At 42.7% G+C, this 13,716-nt stretch overlaps 1 pseudogene; it reads right to left on the bottom strand.

Annotated features, from left to right (window-relative positions):
* Window positions 1-12,766: 12,766 nt before the first annotated feature.
* LOC126417867 (5S ribosomal RNA) lies at window positions 12,767-12,884 on the bottom strand (annotated as a pseudogene).
* Between the last annotated feature and the right edge of the window lie 832 nt (window positions 12,885-13,716).

Below are 13,716 nucleotides of genomic sequence, written 5' to 3'. Positions count from 1 at the left end.
TTGCACCGTCAGTGCAAGTTAATCTCTTAATTTTAGTGTTTTGTGCCATTTCCATCTCTCCTACGTGGTGCATAGTTTGTGTGCTTGTGTGAATTGTTAAAACTTTTACTTTAAGATAGTCTGGTGCGTTGCAGATTTGCACTTGTGTAGTCTTTCAGAGGTCGTTGTGAGCGGTCGTGACTACGGCCGTGTCAAAAGGGCGCGGCAAGATTCTCAGCCCGAAAGCTCATACACTCAAAAATTGGTTTCTTTCTGCCTCTGAATAAATTGTAACTTGATGTTTAGAGGGTGCTTTCAGCTTATAATTTTAAATCTGTTTAAAGAAAAACTTTTATGAATAAAATTCGCATTTGTTAAAAGAAATTTCATTTTGATTTCATCAGTTACGCCCTGGCAAATACTTCCACGCTCACATAGTGTCATTAAATGTGTTAATGTTCTTGATGAATCGCTAGTAAATACACTTCTGGAAATTGAAATAAGAACACCGTGAATTCATTGTCCCAGGAAGGGGACACTTTATTGACACATTCCTGGGGTCAGATACATCACATGATCACACTGACAGAACCACAGGCACATATACACAGGCAACAGAGCATGCACAATGTCGGCACTAGTACAGTGTATATCCACCTTTCGCAGCAATGCAGGCTGCTATTCTCCCATGGAGACGATCGTAGAGATGCTGGATGTAGTCCTCTGGAACGGCTTGCCATGCCATTTCCACCTGGCGCCTCAGTTGGACCAGCGTTCGTGCTGGACGTGCAGACGCCGCGTGAGACGACGCTTCATCCAGTCCCAAACATGCTCAATGAGGGCCAGATCCGGAGATCTTGCTGGCCAGGGTAGTTGACTTACACCCTTCTAGAGCACGTTGGGTGGCACGGGATACATGCGGACGTGCATTGTCCTGTTGGAACAGCAAGTTCCCTTGCCGGTCTAGGAATGGTAGAACGATGGGTTCGATGACGGTTTGGATGTACCGTGCACTATTCAGTGTCCGCTCGACGATCACCAGTGGTGTACGGCCAGTGTAGGAGATTGCTCCCCACACCATGATGCCGGGTGTTGGCCCTGTGTGCCTCGGTCGTATGCAGTCCTGATTGTGGCGCTCACCTGCACGGCGCCAAACAAGCATACGACCATCATTGGCACCAAGGCAGAAGCGACTCTCATCGCTGAAGACGACACGTCTCCATTCGTCCCTCCATTCACGCCTGTCGCGACACCACTGGAGGCGGGCTGCACGATGTTGGGGCGTGAGCGGAAGACGGCCTAACGGTGTGCGGGACCGTAGCCCAGCTTCATGGAGACGGTTGCGAATGGTCCTCGCCGATACCCCAGGAGCAACGGTGTCCCTAATTTGCTGGGAAGTGGCGGTGCGGTCCCCTACGGCACTGCGTAGGATCCTACGGTCTTGGCGTGCATCCGTGCGGCGCTGCGGTCCGGTCCCAGGTCGACGGGCACGTGCACCTTCCGCCGACCACTGGCGACAACATCGATGTACTGTGGAGACCTCACTCCCCACGTGTTGAGCAATTCGGCGGTATGTCCCCTCGGCCTCCCGCATGCCCACTATACGCCCTCGCTCAAAGTCCGTCAACTGCACATACGGTTCACGTCCACGCAGTCGCGGCATGCTACCAGTGTTAAAGACTGCGATGGAGCTCCGTATGCCACGGCAAACTGGCTGACACTGACGGCGGCGATGCACAAATGCTGCGCAGCTAACGCCATTCGACGGCCAACACCGCGGTTCCTGGTGTGTCCGCTGTGCCGTGCGTGTGATCATTGCTTGTACAGCCCTCTCGCAGTGCCCGGAGCAAGTATGGTGGGTCTGACACACCAGTGTCAATGTGTTCTTTTTTCCATTTCCAGGAGTGTAAAATAAATTTTTAAGAATATTCTTTGAAGAAAACTCACGGTACAATAATACATAAATGGATTCTGAAATGGTAATTAAACAGAGTAATATTTAACCGACGAGAGCCTACACTGACATTTGCACCATTACAAAGACTACATATAGATCCAGCAGTGAACTGCAACTGCACAAGCTTAACGAAGAACACATTGGGCAGAGAATGCTGACCCGTGATGGCTACACAAATGAAGGACATGATACGTAGGTTCAGGCAGCAGAATGACGGTCGGAGGAACGGGGGGGGGGGGGGGGGGGTCTTTACAGACCTCAGACATAAATGATAATTACCGCATACCTGGCGCTGATATTCTCCCATTGTGTTGCAAAATACATGTGAACGGCAGAGTAATGAACGGCGACCGAATCAAAGATCATTATTAAACTCTCTCCAAAGTAATGAACAGTTAAACTTTACAGCAGAATGGCGGTGAGTGCGATAGTAAAAACGTGGTTTCGGAAGAACCGGCAGCTGACGGTCCTTCCGAGAAGCTCTTTCAGAAAGCGACAGTGCATCATCAGTCAGAAGTTTTGTTAGCTGCCTAGCGTTTTACACTACACCTACGCATTGAAAAAGTAGGTCGGTGCCAACTTACTGGGCGCACCTGGTAGCTTCCTTTCTGCTCCACATGTTGCCTGCCCTGTCACCGCTTGAACCGTCAGAATGGAGGGCTTTCCTGTATTTGCTTGCGTCTCATGGACAAAAAGACGCTCAGTTCAAGACTGGATCTTTTTAACGGCCGCCGCTATCTTGCACAAATTACTAATTCCTCTCAAAACGACGGTTCCTCTCTACGCAGGCAATTATCATACTCTTTCTCTACTCTCTGTAATTGATATGACGCTTTAATTCGTGGTGGAATTTTTTGGTATTTGTAAATGAAATAGATACCCAAATTACGGGTAATAGCACTTTGTTCCTCATCAGAAGGTCCCAAACTTGTCACCTTATTTAATATCTACTGATTACTCTATACTCATCCCGTGAATGAAGCCTTACGCGGCCGACCACTCGCACGTCCTACCATGTAGCGTTGTCGAAGGTTTTGTTGCACGAAGAATTACAGTTTGCTCAGGCATTGTTTTACCTGCTAACAGGGAAGCTGCTTCTCCACAATCTCCAACTCCCTGCATAATGTCATTTAATCTGTTAGCATTTCTTGCTTCAGCAACTCTGTTCCTAATTACCTCATTAAGAGCGTAGCTGCAGCCAGATTGCCTGGGACGTGAGGCTTCCAGTAGTTTCTTACTCTGAATCTAGCAGGCAGCTTGCCATGACATGCAGCGTAGCAAATAGGCTGAGACCGCGTGAATTGTTCCACTTGCATAACTCGTAAGACAGGAAGGCATCGAGAGTTCACTGTAAAGTGTTGTCAAACTATAATAAGGTGTAATAACTTTAAATGAATGTGTATATATTATTATTATTAGCTCAAACGGCTCTGAGCACTATGGGACATAACATCTGAAGTCATCAGTCCACTAGAACTTAGAACTACTTAAACTTAACCAACCTAAGGACATCACACACATCCATGCCCGAGGCAGGATTCGAACCTGCGACCATAGCGGTCGCACGGTTCCAGACTGAAGCGCCTAGAACCGCTCCGCCATACCGGCCGGCCAAAATTATTATTGTTGTTTCAGTATTCTGATGAGGTATCGTCATCCACCCTTTTGCTTCCTAATACAGAATTTCTACATCTGAATTACAGTCACTTAATTTTTTTTACGCTCTCTTAAATGTTCTATGTTAACAGTCGAACAGTTCTGACATAGAACATATTCTGAAGACGACAGGATGGAGACCTCATGCGGTTGGGTGGTCAAACAGTAACGTGCTTTCCCCAAGCGGAATATGGCTACTGCTTCTCTTCTCGGTCCGTCAGGTACTATTGAGAAAGGGACTGTACTTCTCTTCATCACCAGTTTCGTCAAAATTAATGGCGTGCTTAAGGCTTGGCCAGATATGTAAGTGACAAATGGGAGGTCCAGATGGCCAAGCGTTTGGGAAATAACAGCATTTTTGGCTCAGAATGGAGAAGGTATGAGCTATTTATGTCAACGTATTTTCTAGACAGACGGCCGCAGTGGCCAAGCGGTTCTAGGCGCTTCAGTCTGGAACTGCGCGACCGCTACGGTCGCAAGTTCGAATCCTGCCTCGGGCATGGATGTGTGTGATGTCCTTACGTTAGTTGGGTTCAAGTAGTTCTAAGTTCTAGGGAACTGATGACCTCAGATGTTAAGTCCCATAGTGCTCAGAGCCATTTATTTTCTAGATAGCTGCTGAGCAGTTCTCCTGCGTAATCTTTTTTTCAGTTCTTACGGTACTTACTCGGTAAACAATTCGAAATAACGCTCATTCTACGGCATTTATTAATATTTTCATAAAAGGCATAGAAATGAAGTTGAAGATAAATTTTGGATTGCACGTAATCTTTCAGGAAGAGATAGTAAGACGATCTCGAAAACTTTGCAGACAAAATTAGAGACTTTTATTATTTTACAGCTGATGATTTACAGGTGCTGGGGTGTTTCTTCATCGGAAAAATAGGGGAATAGTAATTTTCACAGCTTGTTGTAAACGCCGCATTTTGACAAGAACCTGGCTATTTTAAGGTTTCTATACAAGAAATAACTTCGTTTACACACTTAATTGGTTCTCTCTCGTACAATTGTCAGAAAAACAGGCGTAATACATCTTATTGCCAAACAGTGGCGAGGATAGCTGGTGATGTACAGTACAATGTATTTTGATGCGGTCTTACCGAGATACGATTTCTTTCACTCGATAAAATATGGGCAGTTTTGAAGCTGTTTAATCAAATTCGTTACCTGACAATAAAAACAGTTATCACTGGGTGCACTAGCAGAGTGCATTTTTCTAATACTACAAGATGGTAACATTTCTTCATCCTGAAAAATCTCTTCGGGTTGCCGGCCGCAGTCGCCGATCGGTTCTAGGCGCGTCAGTCGGGAACCGCACGACCGCAACAGTCGCAGGTTCGAATCCTGCCTCGGGCATGGATGTGTATGATGTCCTTAGGTTAGTTAGGTTTAAGGGGCTCCGGAACGCCCTATACTTGCAATGTTAAAATAACGCTTATAAATTTCATCTTTCCTCACAAAGTATCTGAGGTAGGAAGTTGAACTTTCTTCAGATTATTTATTGGAATATGGGGTACAACTTAACACAGGTATTTTACAAAATTTTAGTTCAGTTATTAAAGATGATTTTTTTTCAAATGTAATGAAAATTCACAACATTTTTTTTGCAATTTTTTATTTATATATTGAAAAATATACAGTTTTTTGGAAAAAGGCGGTGTTAAATTATGCAGAAGGTACTGTGTAACATTTACTGAAAGTTTGAAACAAATATGTTTGGAAGATCCTTAGAAAACATGTAATAAGTATGAGAAAATAAAAGTTTTGGGAATCGAGCGACAAAGATCGGATTAACTTTTTAGTGCATTCCAGGTTCATAGGATGGATTATCTTCATCCTCTGCAAACTCCTCCTCCAGCTTCCTCTTGTTCCTCCTCCTGTTTACTCTTGCTCGTATTTCTAGAATCTTTACAGCCCTGTCTGCAGCCGGAAGGCGTTCCTTGTCTAAAGCAAGCATCGCTCGTACCATGTTAGAACCTATCTTCATTCGCATATTTCTAAATACCTTGCACCTTGCAATGTTGCCATCATTGAAAGTCGCAACAGCATCATACACACCAAAGTGAAGTGTTCCTATTCCAATAAATACAGTCTTGGGGATTCTCGACCATATAACACTACTTAGACTTTCATTGGGGTTTTGAGTTTTTCCGTGAATACACTTTTTCAACAGTTCAGGTGCTGCTAAGTCTCTGAAAATAGGTTTTATCACCTCCATTATTGCATGAGGCAGACTATGCTTATGAGTGTACAGTTCATCAGTTAGCAATCCTTTGTTATATTTATACCAACTGTCTTCTTCTTTGGGACACAAGCTATGTTGGGGATTTTCATCGGTTGAAGAAGTATGAAAAAAAAAGAGCCCAAACAGCCTTCTTCATTTCGTCGACACTTTGTGTATTTTGCCTAATAGCCATTCCATAATAGTTCTGTATTTTGTTAATTACACTGTCAGTTAACCTTCCCTTCCCACCCAACCCTTTACCATCACTGAGTTTTTGTTTTTTGTACGAAGCTTTCAGTCGCCGAAGTCTTGTTCCCATTCGCTTCTGTACGTGTCCAATACACTCAAATTTCCACTACATCATCATCACCATAGGGCTTCAGTCCTTGAACATGTTTGAAACTTTTAGAGTCACCGTCACCAAGGTAATTAACATATCGCACTTTATCACACGCCTCAGAACGCTGGAATATACTGGCAACACCAGCCACTTCCATTCCTCCACTACTGCCACTATAGTTAGCTTTGCAATTATTTTCATGTGTACCTTTATATTTTTGTGGACATCTACAATACTTTGATATTACTGCTACATCTAAAACTTTCCCTGTATACATATTGGTGGCAGATACTACACCATGAAGAGATGTGTGTCCCAGTTTATGCCAGGTACCATCGAACGCTGCAGTCAAATCTCTGTTACCATTATTTTCCATTACTGCCTCTTCCACAGCGTTCTTCGTAGATTCTATACAGACATCTTCTACTTTAGATCCTATTAATTTATTATAGGTCGTAAACTTGGTGGGGGGATTTGGAAGATTCATGATGCCACAGAAAATTGCACCTGCAGTAGCACCCTTACCAACTGAACGCAAGGAATAAACAGATCTAATATGTTCGTAGATTTTGCTACCATTTTCTTCAGTTGCAGTTACTGCAACACTGTTCCAAAAGGTGTTCATGTATGAACACTTATCACATTTCAGTTGTATTTCACTAGCAAGTCCTACGTGCTTTATTATGGAGAGTTCCAGACCAACTTCACTACAATGAATACATCTTACACAGTTTGAAAAATTCCTTTGAGAACCGACATATCAAATGTTTCAAAAAAATGGTTCAAATGGCTCTGAGCACTATGGGACTTAACTACTGAGGTCATCAGTCCCCTAGAACTTAGAACTACTTAAAACTAACTAACCTAAGGACATCACACACATCCATGCCCGAGGCAGGATTCGAACCTGCGACCGTAGCGGCACGCGGTTCCAAACTGACGCGCTTAGAACCGCACGGCTCAAATGTTTCATTCACATCCGATTCGCCCTTAAAACTTTCATAGTTTTCACTCATTAAACCAAGCTTCTTCTGTGAAGTATTTTCTTTTCCACTTTGACTGCTATGGGCAGGTGTACTTGAGAGTTTAGGTTCACTCACTTGGTTATCGTCTTTATTGTTTACAGTAATAACACATACCTTTGGCTTTCAAACATTTCTCCTTTTCTTAAAAGCCTTCAGAGGATTTCTAATAACTTTATTTTTACTCATTATTATACTTCAACAAAACAGAGACTCAAGAAACAGAATTAATTACGAATATTTTCGAGATAACGACAGAGTAAATAAACATGAAACAATCGACAATCACACCAGCGATATATATTGAACCATCACAGGTTAGCCACAACACATACTTTATCTCACATCACTAAAATGTAGCTGATGAACACGGACGTTAATAATAACACAATTTGACAGGAGTTTAAAAGCGCCACAGTGGATCACGCCCATGTAGAACACATTTCAAAAAAAATTTAAAAATAGTTGTAGTCTTCGGAATTGAATAAATTATATATCTAATAAAAGGTAATAGTCTGCAGATTCAGAAAACGCAAAAAAGTAAAAATTGAACTTTTCATGATTTTGAGCCTTTCCGGAGCCCCTTAGGTAGTTCTAAGTCCTAGGGGACTGATGACCTCAGATGTGAAGTCCCATAGTGCTCAGAGCCATTTCAACCATTTTCTCTTCGGGTTAATCGTGGATTTGTTTGTCCTCCTCACGAGTCAGTTAACGGAAGAAATTTGTTCTCCTGCACGTAGAGATTCATAAAATCCCTCAATTTTTTTCCTTTAAGCATGTTGCACATTTTCCATATTTTAATGAAGTAATGACATTTCTAAATTTTCCCCGGTACTTATCCACCGTTTATTGATCCTAAGTCCCGAAGAGCCAGTATTCTACTGTATGTGTACGTAAACTTTGGTAATAATTTTCTATAAATGGATTGTAATACACTGCCCTGTATACGAGTGGGTTGCATTGTTCATATCCTGTCACGAGAACACCTTTTGCCCCTCGATGGTCCAGGGTTTAGTTAGAAGTCGATTAGTATCGGAAACCTGGAATGAGAACATACCAACGTAAGTATTGTATTGTACGTGTCGTCAAAAAAGTACTTCGATTAACGTCAACGAATGAAAATTCTCGACTTACTTGTTTGATCGGACACTTTAGTAGCTGTCCATTTTCAGAAAGTTATTTGCAGATTCCTCGTGGACACTGTAAGCCGAATTCTTCCTTGGAAATTTATTTGCAATTCCCAATTTTCGTTCGCCTTTCCTTAGTATGCTTCTTTGAAAGTATTATAACTCATTGTACTGAGCACTATTTCGATTTATTTGAGTGTATATGATGTGAAATTGAAAACAGAAACAAAATTATCCTAGAAAGACTCGACCTTGCGTCCCTCGAACTATCGTTCCGTACTTTTTCCACTGTGCCAATCACTGCCTGGTAACTAAGCTAATACAGATGGCTGATACATCGCCCGAATGGTTCAAATAGCTCTGAGCACTATTGGACTTAACATCTGAGGTCATCAGTTGCCTAGAAGTCAGAACTTCTTAAACCTAACTAACCTAAGGGCATCAACATATTCATGCCCGAGGCAGGATTCGAACCTGCGATCGTCGCGGTCACGCGGTTCCAGACTGAAGCAGCTAGAACCGCTCGGCCACATGGCCGGCGGCCGTGGAGCTTGAGAGCGTTACATTTTATTGTTTTCTGATTATTGTGCCCACGGAGAGTTTGTGATTTCATCACTGTACAATAATAGTAATTTCGTCTTTACTGTGTTTTTAATGCTCTTTGTGGTAGTTAGCTGTCTGTAGTTGTGTCGTCTGTTAGCACTGGTTTGGCATACACTGGAAGTCGATGGTCTTATGGGGTAGATATTTCTGTGGCAGTTGTTTGCCTCGATTATTCGATTTGATTCATTGCGTCCGTCTGTTAAACTACTGGGGACTGATACTGCTTCTGCTCTGCTGGTGCCCACTTGTAATATCACTTCGCCTGAGTTACAGGTATATCTAAAAATATTTCGATTTATTCCCAATGAATTTCTTTGTTATTATGTTATGTTACAGTGTCCATTTTAAGTGAGAAGTTTTACCACGTCTATATCTGTGTGGAATATTTTATATTTCTGGAATTATAGGTTGAAGATTCTTGTGATTATGTGCAAGGGCTGTTATCGTATGCAGTTCCATGTTACACACTGAGGTGACAAAAGTCATGAGATATCGATATGCACGTATGCAGATGGGAGTAGTATCGTGTACACAAGGTATAAAAGAGCAGTGCATTATCGGAGCTGTCTTTTGTACTTAGGTGATTACCATGAAAAGATTTCCGACGTGAATTTGACCACCCGACGATAATTAACAGACTTTGAACGGGGAATGACATTTGGAGCTAGATGCTTGGGAGATTCCATTACGGAAGTCGTTAGGGAATTCAACATTTCGAGATGCACAGCTTCAAGGTCGGCGGAGAATACCAAATTTCAGGCAGTTCCTCTCGCTACAGACAATGCAGTGGACGATGGCTTTCACTTAACAACCGAGAGCAGCGGCGTTTGCATAGTGTTGTCAGTGCTAGCAGACACTTAACACTGCGCAGAAATCAATGTGGAATGTACGACGCACGTATCTGTTGGACAGTGTGGCGAAATTTTGCGTTACCGGGTTCAAATGGTTCAAATGGCTCTGAGCACTATGGGACTTAACATCTGAGATCATCAGTCCCCAGGAACTTAGAACTACTTAAACCTAACCAACCTAAGAACATCAGAAACATCCATGGCCGAGGCAGGATTCGAACCTGTGACCGTACCAGTCGCGCGGTTCCGGAATGAAGCGCCCAGAACAGCTCGGCCACCGTGGCCTGCGCGTTACTGGGCTATGGCAGCAGACGACTGACACGAGTGCCTTTGCTGAAAGCACGATATCGCTTCGTGGCCATATTGGTTGGACCCTAGGCGACTGGAAAAGCATGGCATAGTATTATAAGTCCCTATCTGATTTGCTAAGAGCTGATGGTAGGATTCGTGTGTGGCCCAGGCCCCACATAGCACGAACCCAAGTTTTCAACAGGGCACAGTGCAAGCTTTTGGTGCCTTCTTAATGGTTAGTTTACATGGATTGGACTGGCTCCTCTGGTCAAACTAAACCGATCATTAACAGCCAATGGTCATGTTCGGCTACGTGGAGACCATTTGAAACCATTCATGGACTTCTTGTTCCCGAACAACGATGGAATTTCTATGGGTGACAATGTACCCCGTCACCTGACCACAGGTGCTGACAATTGGTGTGATCAACATTGTGGACAATTCGAGCAAATCATTTGGCCTCCCACATCGTCCGACATGAATCGTGTCTAACACTTATGGGAGGTAATGAAGAGAACAGTTCGTGCACAAAATCCAACAATGGCAACTCTTTCGCAATTATGGATGGCTATAGACGCAGCAAGGCTCAATATTTGTGCAGGGGACTTCCAACGACTTGTTGAATGCGTGCCACGTCGGGCAAAAGAAGGTCCGGCACGGTAATGTATCACATGACTTTCATCACCTCAGCGTATGATTGTTAACAAGATATTTAAAGTAAGCCCACACTGTCACGACCAGCCAGATCCCATCCCACAGTTGCCAGAAGCGTAGCATATATGGAAAACAAGTAACATCCGATATACAGCCCCACTGTACACCTGGGAGAAAGTAATAATTCCAAAATAGATAGCATATGACAGCAACGTGAAGGTAAAACACCTAATAATATATTATAAATTTTCAGATCATAGTTACAAACCCTTTATATTACGACCATCGCTTGTCTATGTATTTACAGAGCACCTGACGACGGCAATTTGCCAAAATGGGCTCATTGTGAATGAGATAAGACACAAACAATTTACATAGCAGTGTAGCTGGCTATTATTCATAAATAATCATGTCGTTAAAAGACATATTTTGCACTGCGGGCCCCAAAGAACAAAAAAAACTGAATATTATTGATGAACTTCTGGTAAATTCATAATAAGTTTGCACACAGCGGATACTGCTAATTATATTCTGAAATTAACAGGAATGTGTACAGGGTGTTCCTGTAAGTGCTTGCAGAAATGGAACAGAACATAGAGAATGCTCCACTGAACAACTTGAAGTAAGGAACCTAAAGCCGGAGATGACAGCTTAATGAGATACGGAAGTAAACTTGTCCACCTCTTTGTCTAGCATTGTTGTTTTCCAGCTTATTTAGAAGAAACATGCGTAGACGTTTACAAGTACTACGCTGTTCCTTTGCATGTCCATTCTTTATTTCCTGCAAAAAAACGAGGAGGATGAGCCTGATTACCAGGAAATATTTCCTAGTCGTTGGATTGGAAACGGAGGTCCTATTCCGTGTCCTGTGAGGTCACCTGACCTGAATCCCCTTCATTTTCTCCAGTGGGGATATCTAAAATCACTTCCGCATAAGGCCCCAGTGAATACGGAGATGGAATTAGAGGCCATAATTGTAGCTGCCTGTGATGTGATTCGAAACACAGCAGGGATATTAATCAGGGTGTGTCACAATGTTGTTCGTCGATGTCATGTTTGCACTGAGATTGATGGCCATCAGTTTCAGCACATTTTATGAGGTACAGTACCGATGGTATGTTCATTGTGTCAATGGTGGTATTTGCAGGTAACTGTAACTAATTTTAAAAAAAAGGTACACAGTACCGTGATTTTATTCCTGTTATCTCCTTAAGATGGCCTCTCCAACTCCAGGTTCCCTACCTCAAATATTTCAGTGGAGCATTCTCTATGTACTGTTAAATTTTTGCATGCTCTTACGGAACACCCTGTATATTTCAGTATTTAACATTGTGGTATCTTCTGAACGTTTATGTCTGCAAATGTAACAAGATATTTTCTAGTAACATCTTCATAGACAAGCATTTTTATCTTAGGTTTGTTGACATGTAACATTGCTATCGCGTAGCGTCTTTAGTTGTGTATAAGAACAACTTCCAGCCTATAACTTCGTGATATTTTTCTTTGACACAATCACCTTGGAAGGAAAAACTCTGGAAAAAAATGAATAGGCAGTCTCAGAATATAGCTATTACAAAGTGTTATCAGTAGACTGAACTGCCGCAAGTACGGCCAAATGGTACAGATGGCGAGGGGCAGAGAAGAATGGCTACATGGGGCTGCCTTCAGAGTCTGACGATATTTTATCGTATCCTGCGGGTGCCACTTTCAAATATTTAGATCATCAGATGGCTGTATTACTCGTATATTTACGGGGCGAACTGTCAATCAGCTGTTGGATGCCTTGAGTGCCATAGTGCCCTACAGTGAAAGCTTATCAGAATTGAAAGTGTCATATTTGCTTTTAAAAAACTAACTCCGTCCGAACAGGCCTTGGAAGGCGCAACGGTTCCGACCCGCCGCCGTGTCATCCTCATCCACAGGCGTCACTGGATGCGGATGTGGAGCGGCATGTGGTCAGCACACCACTCACCCGCCCGTATGTCAGTTTACGAGATCGGAGCCGCTACTTCTCAGTCAAGCAGCTCCTCAGTTTGCCTCACAAGGGGTGAGTGCACCCCCTTGCCAACAGTTCTCGGCAGACCGGATGGTCACCCATCGAAGTGCTAGCCCAGCCTGACAGCGCTTAACTTCGGTGATCTGAAGGGAACCGGCGTTACCACTGCGGCAAGGCCGTTGGCGTATTTGCTTTTAAGGCTCATATTTTTCCGTGTATCACGAAATACTTTATTGTATAGGTTCTATAGCGTCTTTTCTTGCTATCACAGCATTTGGCACATGTGGTTTTAACGTAAAGTCTGTTTGTTCAATGTATAAATGCAGTTGGTGACCGACTTCTAACTCTTGTTATTGTGATAAATACTCGCTACACAGCAATACCGGTATGTTAATTGAATACCTAATTTCGTACTACACGTAAAAACTGCAGGTGTTCAAAGCAACTAGGACACATTTACTTTTAATGTAGGACGTCACGGCATTTAAAGCATTCAGCAGCTGATTAACAGTTCATGCAATAAATACAATGCAGCCTATGATGATGATCGAAATATTTGAAAGCAGTAGTTGCAGGGCACAATAAAATATCTTCAGATTTCTGCCGATAATACAAATAAATTACTATTCTTTTCAAATTTAACGCAGTACGTTTCATCCTTCAAACCGAAGTAAAAAGAAAAAAGTGCATACTTGCTTTGAGATTTTGTTTCTTGGTAAGGGGAATAGGAAAAGAAGAACTCGCATATCAAAAGACGATAGGTGGGAAACTCGAAATTTCAAGTAATGTGCATGTACAGAATCTGATTCAGCGGGAATTCATATATAACTCACACACAAGATAACAAATTTCTCTGAGAGGAAATCTCTCAACTTGAAACTCAAGAAAGACATTTATGATACCTTAGCTGTCAACATCAGTTGCAGTGAGAAGCAGTCATTTGCCTGTACAAATTCAACATGTACAGCAATTGTCTAGAAAAAAATTTATGTCTTTTTTATGCAGTCCATCATTCA

This window comes from Schistocerca serialis, chromosome 8 (genome assembly GCF_023864345.2).
Source record: "Schistocerca serialis cubense isolate TAMUIC-IGC-003099 chromosome 8, iqSchSeri2.2, whole genome shotgun sequence".
Taxonomy (NCBI): Eukaryota; Metazoa; Arthropoda; class Insecta; order Orthoptera; family Acrididae; genus Schistocerca; species Schistocerca serialis.
The sequence above is the reverse complement of the archived record's forward strand: the minus strand, read 5'-3'. Positions and strand labels throughout refer to the sequence as shown.